Here is a 25,704-nt window from a genome sequence, read left to right as displayed (position 1 = left end):
GGTGCCATTGCAATTGCCTTTGCACTGCCCTCACACTTCTGTGCCAATATGAGAACAGTCATGGCAGCCTTGCTCAGGAGATACAGCTTGCATGTGAAGGGAATGTTCCCCTTTTAAAAGAGCAGGTAACAGTGGTGCGGGGTGGGTGTGCATAATGAAGCTTCAGCACCAGGCCTTCTGTCAGCTCCAGGGACACCATGGGCATGGATGACCATAGGCACCCACTGAGCAGCTAGGACCAGACTTCCTGACATGAGGACAACCAGTCTCTGCAGCTGGGAGCTATGGTGGGCAGGCTCCTGAACATAGGCAGTGAAAGCAGCCCTGCAGGCAGAGTGGCATGGGCGTGGCTCTGGCAAGTTGGCAAGCCTGACTTTGCTTGTTGCCTCAGATCTGGCTCCTGCTGGGCTTTGTACTGGCCTCATAGGCTCATCTTGCCCTGTGCTTCAGAGCTGAAACCAGTAGGTCAGTGGTGCTGCAGCAGCCTGGGGGACTGCTGGTGGTGGCAAAAGGATCTCAGGTCTACAGGGCACAAGAAGATGTCTGTGGGGAACAGCTATAGCCACGAGGGCTTGGCCCAGTTGGCAGCCTCACATGATAGGAAATTTCTCTTTGTGGAAGTCATGACCACCCAGAAATACTACAGACTCCTGCTGTGGTCGCCTTCAGAACATGGACTTAGATAATTTCTGAGAAAGTAGAGTTTTTCTCTACTATGTGTCTGTACCATCTGTACCATTTCCAGTTGTGCCACTATGTGGTGTGGATGGCACATACCCACCCCAGAAGAATTTTATGATACTCAAGTATATGCATGAGCACTGTTTGGACAGTGATCTAGAAGCAGATGATGATCTTGACATCGACGGAGATCATCTGAAGAGATTCCTGAGTAATTTGAATATCAGTGAGCCCCTGTTTCTCAGGCAGACAGGACTGAGCACTACAGAAATGTTTGGGGTCTTATGAGATGCATCAGCTTTCTTTTTTTAAAATGAGAATTCTGAAAAGAACAAGAAGGGGTACATCTGAGGTCTCCAGAACAGTAAGATTCACCAAGCTATCATGTTCAACCTGAACAAAAACCCAAGCTACCAGTACAAACTGCACAGCTATATTCTCAGTCACCAAGTTGCAGAGCAGCAGCATCACACAATACATTTCCACTGAGAAATCATTCTAATGAGCAAATACAGCAACACAGAGATGCATAAGAAGGACCAACATCTGGGAACCCCTGCTTCCTTCACGAGATCTCAGTCGTGCACTCAAGAGGAAGTTCTGCAATAGGAATTTATGACTGGGAATAATTTGGTTTTTACTATGGAGCATTAGCCAACCTGCACCCCTCCCTCCCAAGAAGAATGGACTCCGCCTAGATGGAAGCCTTGGATGGCATCTTCATATAGGTAGTGGAAATGATCAAGGCCACCACCAAGAGCCGGGAATGCATCATGGATTTCAAGGAGGTCTGGTGTCGCTATTGTCCTGTGGTGAATCCCATGTATGGGGCAGAGTACATTCTGAACCTGCTGCTCCTACACAAGAAGTATAAAGGAAAGAAGTTGTCAGTTCCTATGAGGAGGCATGCAGACCTACAGCAGATTTACAGCAAGATTCAGTTAGTGGGAGCATGAGGAACTGGACACTCAGGAGCTGGCCAACAGAACTAACCAGAAGTCTGGATACCTATCCTTCCTCTCTAATTCCCTGAAGTAGCTTGATCCTTTCCAGTTCTCTGGATCCAAGAACAAATGCAAAGAGCCCAAAGATCAAAATGTCATATACTGATACTATTATCTGGATGTTTTGATATGTTTTTGAGGTTTCTGGAAAACTTAGGGAAGACATGTCCCACCCTAAATCAGCATGCCAATTTTTAATTGTGATTCCAACCCTGGGAAGGCCAGACTAGTGGAACTGATGAGAGATTATAGCAGTTAATACCCTAAATATTTTGCCTGTGTCTGTAGAATTTTCAATTGCTTTTTCCCTCAGGGTGGGATCTTCCCATTTAATAACAAGTATTTGCACTTCTTCTGTGCAGTTGATCTGGTGTTTATCATGGAACTCCTGTAACAGTACTGAGCAAATAGAATTTGGGGCCAACACACACATTCCCCAATCATCTTTAGACAGTTATGATTGAAAGGTTATTTATGGTGGAAAAGTTCCCAGGGACAACTGTTATTCCTTTTACTTAAAAAACTGGCTTCTGTAGAAACTATGGGTTTGGCATTACTTGTACCTGTAAGGGACATCTTGTCCAAGTGGGTGGCAATTTCCATCCAAGGGTGGGGCTGAAAGATGTAACATCTTCAACACAGTTCTCTAGGCAGGTTTGAAGATGTCCAGAAGCCAGAAGGTAGGAGAATCACATGTCCAACACGCTGTCTTCCATGACATCAATCTGGATCCCAAATAATACAAAGTATGCTTGGGGTCCAAAGCATCATCACATGGTTCCATGCTGAAGTTAGCATAAGTGGGACTGGAGAAAAATGATCCAAGTTACAAAGCAGCCAGCCTGATGTTCATCTCTCCTGGACAAAATATTTTTTATTATCTATTTAAAAAATTGTACAAACAGCTTTTGAAGTCCATGCAAGGATATAATTTCTAAGTAGTTTTCTTACATAGGACTCCTTTAATATTGAGTTTTGTGAACAAAATTGTGGTTAGTGTTTGCCTTTGAACATTATGTAGCGGATCAGTTTAATTTTGATTTGAAATGTCTTGGATGAAAATATTTTTGTAATTTCCTTCCAGGCCCCTTATCTTCAGTCCTATGGCAGAAAACATGAACATTCTCATGAAGTATTATTAGAAAAAAAAGGAAACAAAACACTGTAACATTCTGTTTTGTTAACATTGCACAGATTCTAACTTTTATCTCTTTTTACAAGTTTTTTTAAAGCCATCTCAAATTCCAGAGCTGGAAATTGAGCAGGAGGGCAGGCAGCAGGGTCACTGATGTTGCAGTCTGGCCTCATGGCAGTGTTGAGATGGTGAAACCTTTAAGATCAGGTGCTTGTGGAAGGTCTCCAGTCACAGATGGTGTGCCCTTCAAGGGGATTATGGAATCCCCATTCCTCTCTCTTTTTCTCTTTCCATTACCTACCATGAAGTGAACAGATCCTCTCTACTATGTGCTACCCAATATGATTGATTTCCTTATTGCAGGGCCAAAGTGATGGAGTTAACTGATCATGGACCAAAACATCCATACCTGAGAGGCAGAAGACACATTTATCCATATAAGTTGATTATTTCTGGTGTGTGTTAGAATGATGGAAAGCTAACAATGCAGGAATGCAGAACCAGAGTTTTATTCCTGCATCCCTCCTTCTGTAACCACCCCTGCAGCCTTCCACTGGATCTCCAGTCTCCCCCATGCAGAAGAGCTTCAATACTTTCTGACTTTCAGCTCCCAAGGCTGCCCCCCATTAGACTTTCCCTGTCAACGTTGCATTCTAAGCAGTTGGATGGGGAGTTTGAAGTTAAAGAATTTAAATTTCCCAAAAACCATCCTTCCAGTTTCAGGCTGTCTCCATCCAAGGTGTATTAAAATGTCTGGTCCTCCCAGGTGTCCAGCTGGCACTGGTCAAGTACCAGGACACAGACTTTATACAAAGCTGCTGTGTGTCTTAGGGAAGAAAACTCCCTCTCTGTACCTCCATTAAGTCATGAAATAAGGAACTAGAATATCCATGCCAGGTCATTGAGTCTGTGATACCATATTTTACCAGGGGAGAAGAGTCTCTCTAAATCCCTTGTGAGAGCAAGGTAGGGGATACCTCTGTCCCCCAATATTACCAGAGGAGGCAGGGTACTTAAGATCTTGGAGGCCTTTCCAAGGGCACTTGGATCTACAGAGCTATCCCCTGAGAATTCTGACACTCAGAACTATTGTTATGTCTCCAGAACAATACTTAGTCATCCTCTGTCTCAGAATCCCCAATTCCCCACTCTGCATTGGGACAATCACATGAGATGAGAGTAACCATTGGGGATGAAAAGGAGCAGGAAGCTGAGGACACCTGGGCCTGGGAAGGATGAATACCCTATAGCCTCAGGCAGAGTCTCTGAGGCCTGTGAGTAGAAATCAGGCAGCCAGAGGCTAGAGCAAGTCCTTCTGACTTGGCTGCAACTGGAAGGGCATACCTACACCTTTTCCCCAAGAGAGACAAGGCAGGCTCCAGGGACACTGAAAAAGGGGCCAGCTAGACCAAGACTCTTCTGTCACTGCCAGAATTCACCTTTCAGTGTATGTAAGTATAGAGCTTGGGAGGGTGTGGGCATCGAGAGGTGCAGCTGCAACAGTGGGGAGAAATCCCCTGCCCAGGCCCCTGAGGAATTCCCAGGATCCAGCGAGATTGGATTTCCAAGTTTCTGAGTGTGGCCACCATGTGAGGATGTTGTCTGTGGCGAGACATCTGCTGCAGGTGCAGGATCTGGTGGGGGGATGGGAGTTGAGGATGACATTGGTATAACTGGGGATGCTATGTTTAGGAACAGTCTCTTTTTTCTCCCTGAGACCAGGGACAATTTCTGGGGAAAACCACAGCTTCTGCGTCCTGAATAGTGAGAGAGTCATGCCAATATGTTGGTGCTGTGGAAGGAACAACTGCAGCTCAGACTTCTAGGATGGAACCTGCCCCCAGTTTCCAGGTTGTGAGGAGTCTAAGGCCAGAGCCAGGAGTGAGACATGTACCCCAACAGGATAGAAGCTGAATTTGCTCAGGGAACTCCAAGGGGCTCCACCCTGAACCCTGCATGACATCTTTTAGGACACTTTGTTTATCTACAAGGCAGTGACATGTGGGATTTATTAGCCTTAATCATCAGGCCTGGCCCTCAGAAAAGGAGAGAACAACATTGTGGAATGGAGAGATCCAGCCTGGAGATAATGGCAGCTGATCTGAATAATTGAGGCAAATCATTCAGTCATGATCACCATCCTTGTCTTTATCTCATTCTTCCTTCTCATCATGATCATCATTGAGTTATTTGAAAGTTACTTGAAATTGAATGATCAAAATTCATCATCTATACTGGGTTGTTTCTGGGAGTGGAGAAGACACTAGTAATAATTATGTGAGGACAACAGGCACAAATTAGGAATGTCTGGAAACCCCAGGATTTAGGCCTAGAGCTCTTTTGCATAGAGCCCCACTGGTCTAGAGTGGTTCTCAGGAACAATTGCCCTAACAGATTAGGTTTGAGATTAAATAACTCTGCAGGTATTCAGGAAGACTGAACCTGACTCTAGCACTCTCTGCCATGTCTCTGTGTTTATGTTCCCATGGCCTCTATACAATTCTTCAAGAAGGCAAAATAGGTGAGCATTTCCCTCAGATCAATCCAGATGGAGGGAGTTCTCATGCAAGGTCATTTTAAACAATCTCTTGACTCTTGGGGACTTTGAACAAAAAAAAATGTTTTTGAGAAAGAAACATCCATCCTGGACCATGTCAGAGTGCTACTTTGGGAATAATCCAATCTCATGTAGGTGAAGGATCCAGGTTGTTTTAGAACTGTTCTACATGCATATTTCATTGGGGAGCCTCAAAGAGGAGCTTTGATTCAAGGTCATGACATGTACTTCTTCAGAGCCATAGAAACCCATCCTGAAGAGGGGATGAAGCCTGAGGTTTCTGTGAGATCTCAAGAATTCAGACAGCAGCAGGGAAATGTTCTGGAGATGAGGTGGGAGACAGCAAAACTGGACCAGGAATGACAGAGCCCCTGGTGAAGAAGCTCGTGTGTCAGAAAGAAAGGGCAAAGTCCACTAACATTATGCTGTGTCATTAAATGTCAGTGGACATTACAAGTGGACAGTGACTATGTCATCCACACTCCTAGAAGTTCAAATATCTAGTTGGCTTGAAAACTTTATTTTTGACCTGTGTGTTGGGAAGCACAGCCTGGTGGTCATGAGTACTGTTGGATGAATGATTTGGGTGTCTCCTGTCCAGACCTGGTGGAAGATATTTTCCTGGAGCCTTCGCAGGTCTCACGAGGGGTTTGGGGCAGTCACCTAGTTCAACTTAGCAAGAGCTGCTGCTCTGCTTCTCCCTTCCCCAACGGCTCCAAACAGCCACTTGCTTCCCTTCTCCCAGGCTGGAGCAGCCACTTCACTGCCCCTCCTTTGCAGCCCCAGAGTCTCCTCCCTGGACACCACCATGCTATTCTGGGCTATGACTTTTGTTATAGAGGAAGCCAGTCTCCCTCCCCCTTTTGACTCTGAGAACTTTGTCTCAGCCCAGGGCCCATCAGCTACTGAACCCTCACATTCTTTCTTGTATATTGAGGGGCTTGCCCAGCATAGACCTGCCCTGTGTGGTGGGGCTGTTACTCCATGGGGTCAATATAGGTCTGAGTTGGGCACAGAGATGGGAGAAGATGGGTGGGATTATGTCTGGATCTGCTGCCTTTGGGCTATGTGGAGCCTGGCCCAACTGTATATGTCTTTAAGGTCATATGTAAAATGGGCAATCATAGTCCTCAGGTCTCAGACTCACTGGAGGGTCAATGAGGTACTGTGACTTGCCCTAAATTGCCCAGAGCTGGCAGCTGAGGCATCTCATAGATACTTCTGTTGTTTAAATTCATCCCAAGCTTACGGGGAGATTCCAGTGCTGTGTCTGACATTTCCTGATCTGCATGTGTGGTGCTGACCTCCAGAAACTTGAGGAGGGGACAAGTAGTAAATTTCACATTGTCCCCTAGCAGCTTGTGAATTTCTCCAGGGTAGGTAGTCCTCATGTCCCTCAACCAAGCACATGGTCCATACCACAGCTATGCTCACTCAGGGCTTGTTGAATGGATGTGTGAGTGAATTAATGTTTCCGTGACAATGGGCCACAAGGATGAAGATATGTGGAAAAAGCCTGGGGATAGGTCACCCCACAACTCACTCTGACCCTGACTGGATCATCTGCATATTGTTGGAGCCTCAGTCCTATCATCAGGGAAATGGGCACATAAATACCTTGTGTGCTTTGCTTTGTGGACTGACTGAGCCAGAGTCAAAGAGGAATCCAGGTCTTCCAACTCTAGGGAACCACAAAAGTGTTCACATGCTCAGCATCTTCTCTTGGCCTTTTATAGGCACAGCCTGCCTAGAAGGGAGAATTGCCAAACACACATGTGGTCTTTAACACCTATGGCACTTAAGCGGGCTTGGTCCTTACAGTCAGGCATGGGGGAAGATGTAGTCACCTTGTGTTGACCTTGGTCCAGTGGACCTAGGTGCTTACCATCTGTGTATCTAGGGATTCAGGTGAGCTGCCTTAGCTCTTAGAACCTCTGACTCCTCATCCACTAGGTGTGGGAGTATGGACATCTGCCTCCAAGGTGGTCTGGATCACATGATATAAAACACGTCAGACACCAGCTCAGAGTTTCCCTGAAAGCAACCCTCAGCCAAGTTCACTATGTTGACAGGTGGTAGCAGGTAAGATCATACCTGCAGCAGAACTGGGAGCAACTTTACAGCGAAACAGCAAACATGGAGGGCTCAGTAAGTTCCAGTCTAGAACCCAACTGAACCTCTGAGGGACAGGCTGCTAGAGACACAGCCCTTGTCACAGGCCTGCCTCCAGTGGGAACTCAGAATGAATGGTAAGCCAATTATGGGGCAGGGCTGCCACCAGGAAAGCCAAAATAGCAATGGTGATGATAGTCACCTCTTCACTGTGCTATGGGAGAATGCACTGTGGGGATGTCATGAAACTTCCAGAAATTAAAAAAAAAAATTCTCACATTGGACTGTACCAAAGAAACCAGAGACCCCATCTCCCTATTCCCTTCCTGTGCCTTTCCCCTGCCCTGCCCTGCCCTGCTATTTATTGGGCTCTGTGTGAGTCTAGGTATATGACAGTGTACTAACAGTGTCTCCTTAGGAGACAGAGGTTCATCTAAAAAGCCCTTTTATGACCTCAAGGTTCTGATGCTGGAATGGGATGTCCTTGGGCCAAGGTGTCTACTCAAGGATGTCTGATGTCTTTATACTACTAGCCTTTGGGTCTCTCTGTCCTTGTGTGAGACTGGCTGTGTTCCATGTGGGTTCCAGGTCTGCCCCAGGCTGCCCTTCATCCAAAAGCTTTCCATAACGTGGTGGTGGTAATGATGGTCGTAATAGTGGTGGTGATGGTGATGGTGATAGCTGTAGCTTGAATCTTAAATGTACCCCAAAAGCCCATGCATTGAAAACTTGGTCTCTTGCCTGTGGCAGTATTGGAAAGAATATATTCATTTTAGAAGATGGAATCTTTCTAGTAGAAGGAACTTAGGTTACTGCAGGCATGGGCTTGAAGCACATACTGGAATACTCTCCCCTCTTTTTTCTTTCTCTCTCTCTTTCTCTCTCTCTCTCTCTCTCTCTCTCTCTCTCTCTCTCTCTCTCTCTCTCTCTCTCTCTCTCTCTTTTTCTCTTGCTTTCCAGCTGATGAAATAAGCAGCTTCCTCTGCTATATCTTCCCACCATGATGTGCTGCATCACCACAGGCCCAAAGGCAACAGGGCTAAAAGACCATGGACTGAAACCATAAACCAAAATAAACCTTTCCTCCTTGGAAGTTTATTATCTCACATATCTTGTCATAGTGACAGAAAGATGAATAATACAGTGACAGTGATGATGACAATGATGAAGATAATGGTGGTGGTAGTGGGGGTGATCATAACAATGCTAAGAATGGAAGACACCCCTACAGCCCACATTCCCTTCATGATGCTGGGCATGGGACTTCATATATTGCTGGGCCCATGGCCACCAAATGTGGTGCAGAACTGCTTATTTGTAAAGAGGCACTGATCTGCACATGTACACTCCTTCCAGGCCATGCCCACCCCAAGGACTTAGCTTGGTGTCATTAGGTCAGCAAGCATCTTTGATGTGAATAGCCAGAGCCCCTGGAACATGGTATAACAAGAGGCCACCCAACCTCAGCAGGATGCTAGGAGTGGCTAGATTGGCATGGAGAAGCCATGGCCCCAGAGGTCTCCCAGCTCAACTAAACCACTGCCTGCTCAGAAATCATCTCACTTAGATTTGTCTCCCATGAAGTTCCATCATCCTTTCCTCCCAAGTGAGGACTGTGTTTTAGCACCTCCTCCCAGTGCTGGGGATGGCTGTCTGGTCCTTACAACTAGTTTTATTCTCTTTCTTGTTTTTTGTTTGTTTGTTTGTTTTGGTAGCAGGGATTGAACCCAGAGGTGTTTAGCCACTGATCCTATGCCTAACCCTATTTATTTATTTATTTATTCTTAAAAATTTCAGACACAGTCTCACTAAGTTATTGATGGCCTTGCTAAATTGCTATGAGAAACTGATGTGACTCCATTTTTTGAAAAATAAATAAATAACAGCAGCTTCTACTTCAATGCCTGTCCTAAGGAAGGGGGCGTGACCCTTGTCCTTAGAAAAACCCACAGAGCACCCCTAAGCACATATCCACCCTGCTGAGTTGTTTGTCTGTAAATAACAGGAGAGGTCTGTGGCGCAAGGTGTCCCTGACTCAGTTAGGCTAGGTGAGGACCCATAGCAACCCCCCTAGTCTCTCCAATCAGCATGAGACAGGGAAAATACCTAGAATGCCAGATAACCCCCAAGTAGTTCATGGTGGTTGATAACAAGTTGGGAAACCATGTAGTTCAGCAGCAGGAAATTCTTGACCCCTCGTGGCCTAAACCAGTCAGTTCAAAGGAATCACTTTCTTGTACTAACCAATCACACCTAACCATCTTGTTCCCAACATTGAATGTGCTAATCAATGTTAAGAGTTGTTGTTTGATTTTCCTGAGGTATGGAATGATTTGCTGTGTGATGTTGTGACACATAGAGTATCCCCCCAAACCTATAAAATCTCACTGAACAAAGGACCAGAGCTCACTCCCTAGGACTGCAGAATTGGAAGTGGTTGTGAGTCCAGGCTCGAGCTTGCAATAAAGACTCTTATGTGATTGCATCAGATTTAGCTCCTGGAGGTCTATTGGGGTCCCACAAATCTGGCATAACAGCTGAGGCTGGACTTAAACTGGCAATCCTCCTGCCTCAGCTTCCCAAGTTTCTGGGATGAGAGATGTGTGCCACACAGCTCTTTGTATTTTTAAGTTGTCCTTTTATGCATGTTTGGTTACAAGCCTCCTGACACCCTCTTCAGCAAAATAATTGTTTTTCCATGGGCCTTCCCTGTATTTCAGAATTTGGTACATCTCTCCTCATATCCTTCACCTGCAACCCAGTGAGATGCTAACCTTACCCAGGTCTCCAGGGAGGTTGACTCCACACCAAGTGAGACGCCTCTTGGCTTTTCACAGTCACATGGCCCCAGCAAGACAGTGGCCCTCTAAAACCCTTGCTTTCCTTTTCATTAGGTGAGAAGTTGAGTGCTTCTACTGGGCCATGGTGAGAGTGAAGGTGACAACACCCACATGTAGCACAGGGTCAGTCACAAACCAGGTCAGCAAACTGTTTCTGTAAAGGGTATAACACTAGATCACCCCAGTGTTGTGGGCCACATAGTGGTGTGTCTTTACAATTCAACCCTGCCAATCAGTTGTCTCAGACAATACTTGAACACATAAGTGTGGCCTATGCCAAAAACACATTATTTACAAAAGCAGCAGGCAATTCTTGAACCAGTTTATTGAGTGCTTGTAGAAAAGGAGGTACAAAGCCCCTTGTCTTTGATGAGGGCTTCCCTCTGGCACCCTAGATTGTGTTCTCTGGTCTCACCATTCTGGCCTCACTGGGAATTACTCCAGTGGGAGTCCTACCTCCTCGGGCTAGGAAAACTCACCAGACCTCACAGGGCTTCTTTGTGGGCTGCCAATGTGCCATGTGCTGCTACCTCCCTCAGGTCTTTCAAATGTCTCGGGAAGCAGCAGTAGCCTCTGGTCAGGAGGATGTGCTAGGCCAGTGGCTTAGATGGCTTAGATAGCTCCACTGGCAGCCTGGATGGCTGTTCTCCTAACAAGAGGCAGAGAGGCAGGATGGGATAATTCCAGAGGGTGGCCTCAAGAACTGCATGTGTCTTTTTTTTTTTCTTTTAAAGAACATTTTTATTAATTGTTAGTTTAATTGTACACATTTATGGGGTACAATATGATAAATCAATACATGTATAGAGTCTACAATAATCAAAGAGCAGTATTAGCATTTCCAGTGCTTGAACATTAAAAAAAAATGGGTTAACACAGTAATTGAACCTTTTTTCAGTGGTCATATGATATAGTAACACATGTATAGGATACATGCTGATCAGTTAATACATGTATAGAATATATGTTGATTATATTTATCTCTTTATCATTACTTTGTGTTGGGATATTTGAGCCCTTCTTTTCTAGTTATTCATACCATTATTGTGAAATATAGTTATTGTATTGTACTATTAAACACTAGCACTTATCATTTTACCTCATTTATGTCTTCCCCCTCCTTTCTCATCCTCTGTTAATCACTATTGTACATTCAATTTAACTTTTTCAAGCATTCACATATGAAAGATCATTTTCCTATCTTTCTATGTCTGACCTATTTACTTAACATAGTTTTCTCTAGTTCCACCAATTTTTGTTGCAAATGACAGGATTTCATTCTTTCTAGGGATAAATAATATTACACTGTGTACACACTTTACATTGTCTTTATTCAGTAATCTGTTGATGGGCATCTAAGTTGATTCTACATCTTAGTTATTGTGAACTATACAGCAATATATATGAGCATATAGTTATTTCTGGTGCACTGATGTCATCTCCTTTGGATATATACCCAGAACTGAGATAGTTGGATCATATGGTAGATCTATATTTAGATTTCTGAGAAACCTCCATACTGTTATCCATAGAGTCTGTACTAATTTATATTCCCACTAACAGTGAATAAAAGTTCCCTTTTCTCTACATACTTAAACAACATTGGTTATTTTTTTCTTTTGGCTAATGATCATTCTAACTTGGAGAAATAAATACACCATTTTGTGATTTTGGTTTGCACTTAGCTAATTGCTAATGATATTGAGCATTTTTCATAAGTGTTTTGGTTATTTGAATTTATTGTTTTGAGAAATGTCTCTTGTATAATTTGCTAATTTTTCAATAGGACATTTTTTTAATTTTTTTTATTTTTTAAATTAATTTTTATTGTAGGTTGTTCAAAACATTACATAGTTCTTGATATATCATATTTCACACTTTGATTCAAGTGGGATATAGCAGAATGAATTATGCCTGGGTAGAGGCCTTTCACCTACCAGTCTTGTCATGTTTTCAAGTGCTGAGGGCTAAAATAGACATGGAGAGGTTTCTAACCACTCCCTCCCACTATAGTGAGAGTATACCCTCCACCAGCTCCCCAGATCTTTGTGGCCCCAACATAGCAACCCCAGAAGCCCAAGGCCTAATTATACTTACTCCTGTTCTCAGTTTCCAGGATGTTCTCCTATTTTGCATACTAATCATACTAAAATTGCATTCCTATTGTGTGTACCTTCTGCTTTTACTCACATTATTTGCCCCCCCCCCACAGTGCACTCTTATTGTCAGATTTTGTGTATTTGAATATGTGTTCCTGTTGCACATACCCCTTGTACACACCTGGGTACTTCAAGCATCCCTGTCAGAGGCTGACACTCTGAGCCTCACGGGCAATCATCAGTTTGATGTCAGAAGAAGATCTAGGGTTAGCAGCTCAGGTCAGGGTGCTAGACCTGGCAGTGGGTGTGGGGTAAAATGGAGGGCAAGACCCAGTACTGTGGACCCTGACAAGCTAGGTATCCTGGGAAGGGACAGGATGGGCAGATGGATGTGGGGGCAAGTGTGCAGCAGTGCTGGAGCCCAAGCCATAGCACAGGAGTTCCCATTCTTAAAACCCCACTCCCAAGGGCAGGGGCATGTGGGCTACTGGCTAGTTTTTTTATTAGTTCCTCTGAGGACTCAGGACTGGATCCCAGGCTGGTTGCTGGACCAAATTAGCCACAGGACCTTAGTGAGCTATCTTGGAGACAGACTCCTTCAGGTAATTAGACAGTGGGTGTTTGCTCCCTCTTACAGAAGGAGGCACAGGAGTGGCTACAAGCCACCACTCAAGGAGACACTGACTGAGTCCGTGGAATTGGGCCAGCCTGAACTATCTGTGTCCTAGGGCAGCATGGGGCTTTAGAGAGAGCCTCCAGGTACTTGTGGATCCCCAGTGTAAGGCTCACAGGTTGGGACCAGCAAGGTGGGCATCAGATGGGAGCATGTGATGACCAGGTGAGGTTCTGGAGCCCTTGGATTGGAAGCCCAGCCTTATACAAGAATGAATTCCTAAGGTCTACATCCTCAGTAGTGAACTCTACACACCAGAGGGTCTGCTGACAGTGGACTCCTGGGGTCCTTCCCAACATCCTCATGCTCCCTGGGGCTGACTCAGGCCACTTTGGCCCCAACACACACTCTCCCGGTGTATGACACCTGCCATTATACATGTTCTTCCATTTGCAGCATGCAGTACAGATCCTGGGGTAGGGACCTTCTGAATTATGTTTGAAGGAAACAGGGAGGAGTGAGTGAGTGGATGGCCCCTGTTGCAGTGTTGCCCCTTTGTGAAGCAGCCCTCAAGCCAGGGCCCTCCTCTGCCAGCCTCTATGTCCTTAGCTTTAAAAGGGCTCAAAGTAGACACTAAGGGTACTGTGTTGGCTCAAAACTTTTCTTTGGTGGGGGAATGGTGGAACTTGGGTTAGGGGTGTGGAGGGTAATAGTTTCTCAGTGCCCCTGTTGTCATGGGGTTTAGGTAGGAATTCCAGCTTCCCCCTAACCAGCAAACTTCATTTTCTTCATCTATAAAATGGGTCAACAAAATTTGACCCTTAGGAGTCATCAGCAGACTTAGGGGCTCAGCCCCAGGCCTAGGTCTAAAGGCCCCCTATTATCTCAGGTAATCCCAACATCACAAAGAAGACAGGCTGGGCAGGAGCAAGGCCTATGGCCAGAGGGGCAGTTGGAAAACCTAGCAGAGTCAAGTTGGTCTCAGCAGCACTGTCCCAGTCATATTACGATTGTGGGTAGGTTTCTGCCCAAACTAGTCCTGTTTCCCCACTGCACATGGCTGGACCTGAAGCCCCTCGATGTGTGTCAAGTGCTCTCCTGCCATGGTTGGTAGCTTTGCCCTTTACTTACCTGACATGTATGCCCTCCCTGCAGCCAAGATCAATAATGAAGGGGCCTCTGGGATGCCTGGACAGTGTAGCAGGGGCTCAGAGCCACACCTCTAGGAGACACAGTGTGATCTGACCCCCTCTAGAGCTGCTGATACCCTCTTTCTCTAGCACTTAGGGTGCGGAAAGGGCACAGGCAGCATCATGGGAATTTGAATTTGCCCTTCACGTGTCTTCAGACCTAAGAATGGATGGAGGATGGGTAGTGTATGTGAGAAGTGAGGATGAGGGGGACAGATGGCTGGTAGCGGGTGGCAGGAGTCGGGGTCAGGCACAGTAAGGGGTACTCTATCCTTTTCCAGTGAGGGGATGATACTGGCCCCTCCACTCCTGCCTGGGTCTATTTCTGGTCTCAATGTGTTGAGTTGTTCTGCCTTGTAACTGTGGTCAGTGACGTGACCACTTCACAGGGACATTGTTGGTATCTCTTGGATCTGTGAATCCTGACCCAACCAGTGTTCCAACCCCTCTACAGCCTTCTGACACCAGCTTCTATGATAGGGGGGCCAAGTTCAGGACATCCCTGAAAATGTCCCCTTCCAGCCACTAATGGCACCAGAGAAAATCATGTGCTCCCAGTACCTATCCAACAGGCTTGCATCCAAGCTCCAGCATACTCAAGGCCACTGTTCCTGCCAAGGCCACACAAAAGCCAAGATTAGTGTGTGGCCTGGACTTGCTTAGAGGTCACCTTCAGGCAGCATGTGGCTCCTTACCTTCCCTTCCTACTGGATGGTCTTGCAATAAGAGCAGGACAGGCCTTAACCATTTACTGCCTCAGTTTCCTAATCTGAAAACAGACTGGTAATATTGATCAGAAAACTGATTCTCACGTAGTGTCATGTCAAGCCTTTTTATACCAGCTAGTCAGATCTCCCAATTATTTTCTAGGGTGTTTCTCTTGGGGCAGGTATGAAGACACTAGGGCACTGAGCTGGTGGTTGATGCTCTGGACTTGTAATACTGACAGCCCCGAACTGTCTCTTGGCCTTCTCAGGTGGGGACAGAGGTGTCTTCATGGGACCTCAGCCCAGGCTAGGGAGAGGCCAGAGTAGGGGGTGCTAGGAACAGAAGGGCACTGGGGAAGACACCAAAGATGGAAATCCCACCTCAGCATTGTGGGCGACTGAGGTGAGCTGCTGACCTCAGCAGCAGCCTGACTGCTGACTCCTATGCTCCTGCAGTTGCTGGTGAGTCCAGAAACCTCCCTCTGCTTTCCCTCCTTCCCTCAGCACATCTTTCTATCCTCCTTGCCCCCTCCCATCTGCACCTGCCCTCCTATTCCTGGCTCCTCCCATCTCTTTCCCCTCTCTCTTCCCTTCCTCCTTCTCCTACCCTCATCCCATCCTTCTTCCCCAGTCTCCTTCCACTTCTCCCTCTTTTCTCTCCTCCTCCCCCCTCTCTCTCTCCTCTCTCTCTATATATCCTCCTGCCTGGAGGGAAAATCCCCTCTACCCTTGCCGCCAGAAAACACAAGGAAAGTGGTCTGGGTCTCAGCCAAGCAGCCAGGCCCCAAAACTGGAGCACGAAATCTCAGGGTTAGGGAGGGTTGGGTTGGGGTAGGGGCAGCATGCAAGGCTAGGTGGTAGGGGAGGGAAGGGAGATGATTGCACAGGGAAAGGTCAGTGGTAGGCCCAAGTCCTGTTAAGGTCTGTAAACAAGTCAGATTGGCACCTGTTATTTTGCCAGAGAAATGTTAAAGTCTGTAAACAAGTCTGGATGGCGCCTGGCCAAATGTCAGAGGGAGTGGTTTGTGAAGTAACAAAAGCGAGCCATTAAGTGTGGAGATTCCTTATTGGTTGACTGCTGTATCTATTTTATGCTAATTAGATAAGCTGTGTAAAATGTATAAATATCGCTCAGATCCTACAATAAACGGCTCCTATTCCTGCTGCATCAACGTACACAAGTTATTCGTCACCCCCGGCTATTTTGCCCAGCCAGCCGGACTGCGGCAGGGCGCCTTCAGGGCCCAGAGGCCAGCCAATCCCACTCTTCTGCCCCAGGTGAGTAGAACCTCACAGAGAGACCAGGACCAAAGGAGGGCCAAAGGAGGGCACTGGGAGGGGACACTTTGCATCCAGAATTGGGGGCAGGGGCTGTGGTGAGCCAGGACCCCTTCAAGGAACCCAAGCTATGGAGAAACAGAGGGAGGAGAGGGTCTGTTCAATGCCAGGATACCACAAACAAGGAGAACAGAGGGGAGGCACAGGAGGGGGCCTGTAAAAGGGGCCTGAAACCAAGGGACAGAGACAAGAACAGGTTCCTTGAGAAGGCCAGCCAGGGCCTCAAGCAAGGAGCCTGGCCAAGTAATGGAGGGCCAAGTGCTAGCACCTGGGCCTGGGAATGAAAAGGGACCTGGTTGTCTAGGGGAGCTCTTATACAGCTGCAGACAGGGTAGAGCAGACTCTTGTCCCCACGCGGAAGACCCCTCCCACCTTGGTGTCATGGGGGAGCTCCTATACTGCCACAGCCAGGGTAGAGGTGACTGGCTCCTCCAGGTGAGAGACTCTTATCACCTTGGTGTCTTGGCGAGCTTGTATTCCACCCTAGCCAGTGTAGAGGGGACTCGACCTTCCAGGCATAAGATCTCACCCACCTGGGTACCCATTTCGGGGGCTCCTGTAATGTTGCAGAGGACTCTTCTCTCCAGGCGGGAGAACCCTCCAACCTGGCTGTCGTGGGGGAGCTCATATACCACTATAGCCAGAGTAGAGGGTCGTTCCCCTCCAGGAGGGTGACCTCTCCCAACAGGGTGTCAGGGGGAGCTCGAATACCGCTGCAGCCAGGGTGGAGCAGACTCATGGGAGACCCCTTCCACCTGGGTGTCCAAGGGAGCTCCTATACCACTGCAGGCAGAGTAGAGAGGACTCACCCCTCAAGGCAGGAGACCCCTCCCATCTGGGTGTTGGAGTGAGCTAGTATACCGCCCCAGCCAAGGTAGAGAGGACCTGCTCCTCCAGGCGAGAGACCCCTCCCACATTGATGTCTGGGCAAGCTTGTATTCAGCCTTAGCCAGGGTACAGGATACTCGCCCCTCAAGGTGGGAGACCCCTCCCACCTGGGTGTGGAGGCGGTGTGACAGGGGTGGGGGCTAGTATACAGCTGCAGCCAGGGAAGCAGGGACTCGCCCCTGTAGGCAAGAGACCCCTTTCACCTGGGTTTCTGTGGGAACTCATATACATCCACAACCAGGGTACAGGGGATTCACCCCTCGAGTCAGGAGACCCTCTCTACTGGGAGTAGAGGGGGAGATCATATACTGCCAGAGCCAAGGGAGAGGGGACTTGCGCCTCCAGGTGGGAGACCCCTCCCACCTGGGAATCAGGGGGAATTTCATAAACCACTGCACTCAGGTAGAGGTGTTTCACTCTTACAGTCAAGAGAACCCTCCACTTGGGTGTCAGGGGGAGCTCCTATACCAGGGAAACTTGTATACCACCTTAGACAGAGTAGAGGGGAATTGCCCCTCCAGGTGGACGACCCCTCCACCTTGGTGTCAGGGGGAGCTCCTATACCACTGCAGCCAGAGTAGAGGGGAATCACCTCTATAGGCAGGAGACCCTTCCCACCTAGGTGTCAGGTGGGGGTTCATATAACCCCCTCGCCAGATTAGAGGGGACTTGCCCTTCCAGGCGGGAGACCTCTTTCACCTGAGTGTCAGGGGAACTCCTATACTGCCGTAGCCAGAGTAGAAGGGACTCGCCTCTCCAGGTGGAATTCCTCTCCCACCTGGGTGTTGGAGGAGCTCATATACTGCAGCAGCCAGGGTAGAGGAGAGTCCCCACTCCAGGCGGAAGACCCATCTAACCTGGTTGTCTGGGGGTATCTCCTACACCACTGCAGCCAGGGTAGAGGGGAATCACCCCTATAGGCAGGAGACCCCTCCCACCGGTGTCTAGGGGAACTCCTATACTTCTGCAGCCAGGGTAGAGGGAACTCGCCCCTCCAGGCCTCAGAACCCTCCCACCTATGTGTCTGGGGGAACTCGTATACCTCTGCAGCCAGGGTAGAGGGGACTCACCTCTCCAGGCCTGAGACCTCCCACCTGGGTGTCAGGGAGAGCTCTGTTACCACCGCAGCCAGTGTACAGGGGACTTGTACCTTCAGGGTAGCAGGGACCCGCAACCTGGTGTCAGGAAAAGCTAGTATACCACTGCAGCCAGGGAAGATGGGACTCATCCCTTCAGGCGGTAGACTCATCCCACCTGAGTGTCATAGAGAGCGTGTATACCACTTTCGCCAGGGTAAAGGTGAGTCGCACCTCCAGGCAGGAGACCCCTCCCATCTTGGTATGGGGGGGGAAGCTCCTATACCACTGAAGCCAGGAGAAAGGGGACTCGCCCCACTAGGCGGGAGACCCCTAAACCTTGGTTGTCAGGGGAGCTCATACACCGCCATAAGCAGGGAAAGGGGAACTCTCCAGTCCAGGTGGGAGACCCCTCCCACCTGGATGTCAGGGAAAGCTACTCTACAACCAGAGCCAGGGTAGAGGGGATTCGCCCCTCCAGGCGGGAGACACATCCCACCTGGGTGTCAGGGGCAGCTCTTATACCACTGCAGCCAGGGTAGAGGGGACTCGGCCCTCCAGGCAGGACAATCTTCCCACCTGGGTGTCCCATTGAGATTGTATACCACATTAGCCAGGGTAGAGAGGACGCGCCTCTCCAGTCAGGAGATCTCTCCCTCCAAAATGTCGGGTGGAGTGGAGCTCCTATACCCCTGCAGCCAGGGTAGAGGGGATGTGCCCCTCCAGTCATGAGACTCCTCTCTCCTGGGTGTCCAGGGGAGCTTGTATACTGCCTTAGCTAGGGTGGAGGGAACTTGCCTCTCTAGGCGGGAGATTCCTTCTACCTGTGTGTTGCAGGGGAACTCATATACCCCTGCAGCCAGGATAGTGCGCACTTGCCCCTCCAGGCAGGACGCCACCACTACTTGGTGTTCAGAGGAGCTTTTATACCGCAGCAGCCATGGTAGAGAGGACTTGCCCCTCCATGAGGGAAACCTCTCCCACCTGGGTGTGGGGAGGAGCTCATATACCACAGCAGCAAGGGTAGAGAGTACTTGCCCTCCAGGCGAGAGAACCCTCCAACCAGGGTGTCCAGGGGAGCTCCTATACTGCAGCACCCAGGTTAGAGGGGACTCGCCCCTCCATGTGGGAGATCCCTTCCCCTTGAATGTAGGTGGGAGCTTGTATACTCCCACAGCCAGGGTAGAGTGAACTTGCCTCTCCAGGCAGGAGACTCTTCCCACCTGGGTATCAGGGAAAGCTAATATACCACCACAGCCAGGGTAGAGGGGACATGCCCCTCCTGTCGGGAGACCCCCCCACACATGGGTGTGTGTGGGGGGGGAGAGCTCCTATACCTCCACAGCCAGGGTAGAGGGGACTCTCCACTACACGCAGGAGACCACACCCAGTGGATGTTGGGGGGAGTTTGTATAATACCACAGCTAGGGTAGAGAAGATCCCCCTGCAGGCAGGAAACCCCTCCCACCTGGGGGTCCTTTGATCTCTTATAGGGCACCAGACAAAGTAGAGGGGACTTGCCCTTCCATGTGGGAGGCCTCTCCTGCCTGAGTGTCTGGAGGGAGCTTGTATACCTCCTTAGCCAGGGTAGAGGGGACTTGCCCCTCCAGGCGGGAGACCCCTCCCCTCTGTGGGAGAACCTTCCCCCAATTGGGTGTCTCGGGGAGCTTGTATACTGCCATAGTCTGAGTAGAGGGGACTCGCCCTTCCAGGCGGGAGACCCCTCCCCCTTGTGGGTGGGTGGGGGGAGCTACCATACTGATGCAGCCAGGATATAGGGGACTCGCTCCTCCAGGAGGGAGACTCATCCCACCTGTAGTCAGGGGGAGCTCCTATGCCGCAGCAACCAGTGTAGAGGGGACTTGCCCCTCCAGGTGAAAGATCCTTTCCACCTGGGTGTCAGGGGAGCTCTTATACTGCCACATCCAGGATAGAGAAGACTTGCCCCTCCAGGAGGAAGACCCCTCCCAACTGGGTGTCTGGGGAAGCTTGTATACCACCGCAGCCTGGGTAGAGGGGACTAGTCCCTCCAGGTGGGAGACCCCAAACACCTGTGTCCAGGGTAGCTCCTATACCACTGCAGCCAGGGGAGAGGGGACTCATCCCACCAGGTAGGAGACCCCTCAAACTTGGGCATTTGGGGGAGCTCGAAATCCACCAGCACTAGAGTAGAGATGACTGGCCCCTCCTACCTAGGTGTCTGGTGAGGGGGTTCCTATACCACCCTAGCCAGGGTAGAGGGAACTTGCCCTGCCAGGCAGGATAACCCTCCCACCTGGGTGTGTAGGTGGAGAGCTCCTACACCGCAGCAGCCAGGATAGAGGGGCTCGCCCTGCCAGGCGAGAGACCTCTCCACCAGTGTTAGGGAATGCTAGTATACCACCTCAGCTAGAGTAGAGAGAAATTGCCCCTTCAGGCAGGAGACCCCTCTCATCTGAATATGGGGAGGGAGCTCCTATACAGCCACAGCCAGGATCCTGGGGAATGGCAAGTGTGGCACCAGTATGTGAATAGGCTCAGGTGGCCCCAGGGCTGGCCTGTCCTTGGGGTGGCTGCAGGGGTCTGAGGGGCAATCCACATGGTTCATATGTGTGAGAACTGGAGCCCTTGCAGGGCTGTTTTCTCCCCAGATGTGTCTGGAGTCACACTCACACTGGATGATCCCTGAGAGTTGGGACCTGAATGAGATGATGAGAGTGGCAGGGGTGGCCAGGCTGATCTTCAGGAAGAGGGCAGAACCTCCTGGGAGAATCAATGGTCAGGTTGGGGAGAAAAATAAGAGAAGTGGGCAAGGAGGGGACCATCCCTGGAGGTCAGGAGCCCTGTAGTTTAGAAGGCTGCAGAGGTCAAGGGGTTGGGCCACTGAGACTTTCTGGTGGATAGGAAGAGGATGCTTTCCATGGTGGAGGGCAGGAAGAGGTCAGATGGGGCAGCTGTGGTATAAGGTCAGGGGATACCCTCCTGACTTCCTGGTTGAGTTTTCTATATTCTCTGGGCCCCCACTGTATATACAATCTAATTCCACAAAGCTGGATTTGATTATCTCATATAAAGATGCCCCTTCATGCTTACTCAGTGGAGGGGTTGCTATGGAGACCAATGGGCAGGCCCCAAGGGGGCCCAGGCTGGAGCCAATTACTGTGACTGTAGCAGAAGAAAGCCCACCTTAGCCACTGTGCGGACAGCAGGGCCAGTGTGGAGGGCTGACTCTCAGAAGTTTGTTGTCAAAAAGCAGTTGTCTTGGCAGGAATAAAGCCTTGTCTTTGTGCCTGATACCTGCTGCTAGGAGGGCTGAGTGACATGTGGCTATTCTCCCAGTTTCCTGACTCCCCTGTGTGGCTCAGTCTGGAGTCAACCTGGGCATCTATACCAGTGAATTCATGGACCACACATCAGGTCTTGGGGGCCACAGGACATGGTGCATAGGTAGCCTAGCTCAGTCAGGATGTGAGGGACATAGTCAAAATATATGGTAGGGAGCCTCGAGAACTTGTCATTATGGCACAGAGAGGTTGGTGGCATGGCCCAGTCTCAGGGAGGCCTAGTCAAGAGCATGGCACATTTAGTGATGTGCACAGTCTGTGGCATGGCTTGACTGGTGATGTGGCCCAATCATGATAGTGAGGCTGACCAGTGAGCACTGAGGGCCCCCAATGCAACCAACCCAAGGTCTTCCTGAAGTCCTGGGCTAGGAAATACAGTTTACATAGCACAGTGCCTGCCTGTGACAGCAGGTGAAACACTGTGGGGAACTTGCATGGCCAAGCCCCACTTTCCCAGGGAAGATGCATAAGAAGGAAGCAGGAGTGTCAGTAGTTTAAATAGAACATCAAGCCAAATGCCTCTTATGCATGGGCAGCTTTGGAAGGTTACCCAGGGCTTGGGGAGCTCCTGGGCTTCTGACATTCTGTACCCCATCCTGGGGCTGCCATCTCTCTGGCAACCAACAAATGACCCCAAACCCAGCAAGGCAGAGTTCAGCTCCCAGGACCTAGGGACATATTTAATGACTATTATACTTATCTGGTTTGCTTGGATTCTGGATTTAGAGCAATTGTTGTGCTCTAGGCAGAAGAGGACCCCTGTGGCAGGGGGCCCAGCATAGCATGGAAGGCCCAAGGGTCACAATCCTGGCTGGTTGAAGCTGGACCATGGCTCTCTCCCTCCTCCCTCTCGACTCCAACCCCAGCACTTAGCTGGCCTCCTGTCTGCAGAATCCTACTCTTAGCTAGCTGCCAAGGAAGGTGATAGCTGTCAACAAAGGTGTTAGCTGATAACTCAAGTGTTAGCTGATAAGCCATAACCCTCCCAAGGGGATTAACATTTTAATAGACTCACTCCTGAAGGCGAGGCAGGCTGAAAGAACCTTCAGCATTCAAAGGGGTAGGGAATTTAATGGTGGAATAATAGGCCCTGCTGTTGAGGCCAGGTCGCCCTAGCCCAAGAAGTCTTTTGCTAGTATACAGTCTCATTGAAGGCCCAGGAGTGTCTGACACTTCAAGGGAATAGAGGGTGCAACACCATGAGCAGGGGGAGATTGCTGCTGGGAGGCTGTCCCAGTTGAGTGTGCACCTGGGTTGGAGAGTTGAGAGCAGCTGGGACCATGCAGTGACTGGCTGGGAAGAATGAACTCCTCCCATGGAAGGGGATCATGCAGAGAATGAGACCAGGGTAGGAGGCTTCAGGAGATGTTCCAAGCCAAGTCAGAAAGTGCTTAAAAGGAAGGATGTGTGGAGGAGGGAGCAGCTGGCTAGGGGAAGGGTACTCTGGAGTGGGAACTGTACTCCTTAACCCCATGCCCTCACTGCACCCAGACCACTGTTCTTGTGATAACAGAGGTGCTAGTAGGTAGACCCACCTATACTCCCTGGAACCCATAGTGGCTTCTCTTTGCAGTTTTTTATTTAAATCACAACCCCACATTGTGAAATGAGGGGGACTCCCCAGACTCCCAGCTGCTAGGTTTTATCAAGGGCTACAAGGGCCTAGACTGGGCCTATGGTTCTGAACCTCAGTGTGCCTCTTTCTACCCAAACTTCAGCAGCTGACAGACTAGGGATGAGACTTAGATTGCAGCTCCTCTTTCTGAACCCCACTTCCTAGTACTCCCTGAGCTCAGTCTGGATGGCATTACAATGTGTGCCAAGAGCATGTCTCCTCCTCCTCCAGCATGACCTGCAAGCTGTTAGGGGGCTGGGGGCAGGCAAGCAAGGAATATTGCTTGGAATATGGGGATGGAGATCAGGCCCAGGGGGACTGTGTTCACTAGAGTCTCAAGAGGGTATATGCAGATGTGAGCAACAGTCCGTCACATAGGTATTTGTTGAGTGACCTAGTAGGCTAACTTTGATAATGGGTATAAGCATCTGGATGGGTGCAGTGGGGAGTCTGTAGACATGGTTTCCCAGAGTGTATGGCTACAGGTGCAAGTTACAGCCAAGCATCATCTATGTTGTATGAAAGCAAGGATCCCCAAACCTCCAAATCCCAGGCTACATCTCAGACCTGGCCCAGCCCCTCATAAGGCCCTATCCCAAGGGACAAACTGGCCCCAACATGGCCTCCCAGTCCCTTAGGGATCTCTTTCCCCTAACCACCCTTTCTTCTACCCACAAGAAGACATCTGCAGGTATGGGTGCTATGGCTACAGGCCTGGCGGGTGGAAGCACTGTGCCCAGGTGCCTGTGTGTGTTATTATGAGCCCAAAGTGACAAAAATCTGCCTCCACAAGGCCTGCAGGCCATGCCGACTGGCATCCCAGTCTCCAACCTGCGTATCTTTCTGCATGGCAACCACATCTTCCATGTGCCGGCTGTTGGTTTCCATGCCTGCCGCAATCTCACCATCCTGTGGCTACACTCCAATGCACTGGCCCAGATTGATGCCACCACGTACTCGGGCCTGACCCTCCTGGAGCAACTGGATCTCAGTGACAATGCCCAGCTTCATACCTTCATACCTGCCACATTCCAAGGCCTGGGCCGAATGCATACATTGCATCTGGACCGCTATAGCTTGCAAGAACTGGGCCCTAGCCTGTTCCGTGGCCTGGCCACCTTGCAGTACCTCTACCTTCAAGACAATTGGCTGCAGGCACTGACAGACAATGGCTTCCATGACCTGGGAAACCTCACACACCTTTTCCTTCATAGTAACCACATCCCCAGCGTGCCTGAGCACGTCTTCCATGGCCCGCACAGTCTCAACCGTCTCCTCCTGCAACACAATTGTGTGGCCCATGTGCACCCACATGCCTCCCATGACCTTGGCCACCTCAGGCACTCTAACTGTTTACAAACAAACTCTCAATGCTGCCTGCTGAGCCCCTGGCAACTCTATGTGCTCTACAGTGTTTGCAGCTCAATGACAACCCCTGGGTATGCGACTGCCTGGTACATCTATTCTTGGCCTGGCTGCAGAAGTTCCCAATTCCTCATCTTAGGTGCCCTTCAAACTGCCCATGTGCCTGGCTGGCTGTGACTTCCAGTGACTGGTTGCCAATGACCTAGAGGGCTGTGTTGTGGCAGCCAGACCCTTCCATCTCATCTGAACTAGTGTGGCCACTGATGAGGAGCTGCTGGGGCTGCCCAAATGCTGCCAGCCAGATGCTGCAGACAAGCCCTCTGTGCTAGAATCTGATAGGCCAGCATCTGCTGGCAATACACTCAAGAGGCATGTGCCATCTGGTGACAGCCCAGCAGGCAAAGGCTCAGGCCCACATCACATCAGTGACTCTCCCTTTGGGACCCTGACCAGCTCTGCAGAGCCCCCACTGACTACACTACAGCCAGAGGGGTCTGAGTCACCAGGAGTTCTCACCACTGGACCTCATCAGAGGACAGGCTGATCCCACATGTACCGTGCCCGCAGTCAGTGTTGTCTACCATAGGCAGGAATTGAGGCAGGAGGGCAAGTGATGAAGAGGGTTCAGGTGCCCTTCCTGCCCTGGCTTGCAGCCTTGTGCCCCTTGACCTTGTGCTGGTAATGTGGACAATGTTTGCACCCTGCTGACCAGCTATGACCCAAGAACCTCTCACCAGCCCAGTGTGTGTACATAGAGGGTCTCCCACCCTGCAGTCAGTCAACGCCAGGGACAGGTCATGTTGAGTAGACCAGTCCTCCCTGATGGATGCCTCCCCACCAGCCCAACCCATCTCCACCCCATCATGTTTACAGGGTTGGGGTAGTGTTTCTTCTAGTCTCCCACCCAGATCGCTATATATAGAGATATGCATTTTAATTTATTTGTGTAAAAATATTGGACAATGTGGAATAAAGAGCTCTTTTCTTATACTATGGCCTCTCAGGCTGAGGTGCTGTGAGTGGTGAGAGGCAGGGGTGGGACCAGATACTGTACCTCATTGGACACCATCACACAAAGCCCCTGAGAATAAATGGAGTCACCCAGCTGCATATAACAGGTATGACATGGTATCCCTGCCACTTTATGAGCTTGCTCTTGAG

General features: G+C 49.6%; 1 pseudogene; it reads left to right on the top strand.

Annotated features, from left to right (window-relative positions):
• The first annotated feature begins 1,418 nt into the window (after positions 1 to 1,418).
• On the top strand, positions 1,419 to 25,251 carry LOC143399166 (reticulon-4 receptor pseudogene; annotated as a pseudogene).
• Positions 25,252 to 25,704: the final 453 nt, after the last annotated feature.

The sequence above is a fragment of the Callospermophilus lateralis genome, chromosome 1, assembly GCF_048772815.1.
Source record: "Callospermophilus lateralis isolate mCalLat2 chromosome 1, mCalLat2.hap1, whole genome shotgun sequence".
Lineage (NCBI taxonomy): Eukaryota > Metazoa > Chordata > Mammalia > Rodentia > Sciuridae > Callospermophilus > Callospermophilus lateralis.
The sequence above is the reverse complement of the archived record's forward strand: the minus strand, read 5'-3'. Positions and strand labels throughout refer to the sequence as shown.